Below are 2,382 nucleotides of genomic sequence, written 5' to 3' on the forward strand. Positions count from 1 at the left end.
TAAGTGACCCCCTATTGGGGTTATGCAACAATCACATGCAAAATTTGATGATGGGACCTATCTTTCAATATGTCTTCCTACGGTGCTATCCTGATTGGTAATTTGGGCATGTACCATATACTCTACACACAGTCCATACGTGCGGGTATGGGCTCACCAGTTAGTTCGCACACGCTGGGCCACTTTACTTGTCGGGCGAGCATACTCTAGGAAGCTCCTTAGGCCAGACACACGTTACAACTAGTAACCGTCACGGCAGCACTATGCAAGACATAAATAACGTACCCCTGCCATTGGGTGTACGCGTCCGTACCCTCATGATGGAATAGAGGTATCCCCCCAAATGCATAAGCACACATAATGCATGAGGTCCCTAATATTTCTACGTTTATCATTAACGAATATAACCCCGCTATCATCTTTCATGCTTAACATGTCATTTCTCATTTTTCAGTAGGGGTGTACATAATCAAGGTTGGGTCGGGTTGGGGGACTTTTTTTTGACCCAACCCAAAAGTTCAGGTTGGTTGGATTGGTAACCCAACCCAACCCGAAACTTTTCACAACCCGACCCAACCCAACCCGAAACTTTTCACAACCCGACCCAACCCAACCCTCTATTTTCGGGTTGGGTTATCAATTTTTTTTTAAGTTTTATTTATCTACAATTTACCATGATTCGGATACAATCTTAGATAAAATATATTAAAAGTTCACAAACAAACACAAATCAATTTATTGACAAAATAATAATAAATTTAATAAAAAATAAAGAAGGAAAATTGTAACATATTAACATAGTTCAACATTATCATAAAACTAAAGACAATTAAATACCGATATTTTTTTATAATCGAGTCTGTGCCATCATAAAAAAGAGGGGTATTCCCTCATGCATGCACACAATGAGGTCCCAACATTTTTCCTACGTGCAACAACCCCTTCCGCTTCCCTTTATATCAGATCATTTTATCGTAACTTTTCATACATATATCGGGGTTGTGCATTATGCCGAAACATCATCTTTCACGTCAATCATATCATAATTTTCATCATGTAAAACATATGTCATATCTTAAACATATTGTGTTTTCCTAACGTATCATATCATACTATGCACATATTATATCATATATTTTGTCACGAGATGCGTCGTATTGTCAATCACATTACATCATAACATGTATCATATCATTCACATACCATATCACAAACATGTCATCATGCGTATCATATCATAACATATATCATATCATATTGTAAACATATCATGTCATAACCTTTGTATATTCAAGCATATGACATGTGCAAAGCCATGGGGCATGTGTCATCTATAGCATACAAGTTCTAACCGAACCGATAGTAAGGCCACTTACTTAGTTGGCCTTAGCCAGCGTTCTCCCTAAAATAACTTATTGAGCTCGTCCTTCAAATTTTATTCCAAGCTTCATCAAGATGTTTCCTATAAGACATTTGCTCAATACTCTTAATAATCCTAATTTTCTAATCAAATCTAAATTGAATCGAGAAATTTGGCATTCTACTGACTTAAATCGCCTTCGGTAAGGTCAAAATCAGCTTCGAGACGATTGAAAAAGGTAGAAATTGTGAAATTTTCTTAAACCAAGTCAAGAAGCCGTGTCGAGCCAATGTCAAGCCGACTGAGCTGAAGGGGTTGCTATTTACAAGCGCGACACGCGACACATAGAGAAGGCGACGTGTGTGTAGGTCACAACTAGGTCGAGGTGTGGGAGTCGGGTCGGCTACTTCTGGCGCTCGAGTTGCAAGTTGCGAGGCTAGGTTGAGCTTACGGGCTTCGAGTTTGGGCCGCTGCAAGTGGGCTAAAGGTGCTAGGCATCGAGTCATCTGATCACCATTTAAACTCATCTCTTCCCCATATTTTTTAGAACACTAACACACAACTCTCATAGTTTCTCCAATCTAAATTTTTCTAAAGCTCCCATGGTTGCTTTTTTCAAAGCTTCCAAGTTTATTTCTTTTTTATCTTATTCTTGAAAGAGTTGTAGTGTGTTCCTATAAAATTCAGACAATTGTACCCGTTTGATCATAAGTCATGGAAATGATTAAGTTTGCTCTTAAACTCGTTTTGAGCATTGTATCGATTTGATCTTGAGCCGTTGAAAGGATTGAGTTTGCTCTTGAACTCGTAAAAAGGGCGGTGTACCGATTGGGCTCTGATCCAAGGAGAGAGTCGATAAAGGTTTATTCAAATTCGCTTGGGGAGTGGAGTAGGTCGAATTTGACAAAACCATTATAAAACTACGTGTTATATTTTCTAACTCTTTCTTCTTCTTTTTTTTTTTTTTTTTTTTTTTTTTTTTTTTTTTTTTTTTTTTTTTTTTTTTTTTTTTTTTTTTTTTT

Source organism: Cucurbita maxima, unplaced genomic scaffold (genome assembly GCF_002738345.1).
Source record: "Cucurbita maxima cultivar Rimu unplaced genomic scaffold, Cmax_1.0 Cma_Scf00019, whole genome shotgun sequence".
NCBI lineage: Eukaryota > Viridiplantae > Streptophyta > Magnoliopsida > Cucurbitales > Cucurbitaceae > Cucurbita > Cucurbita maxima.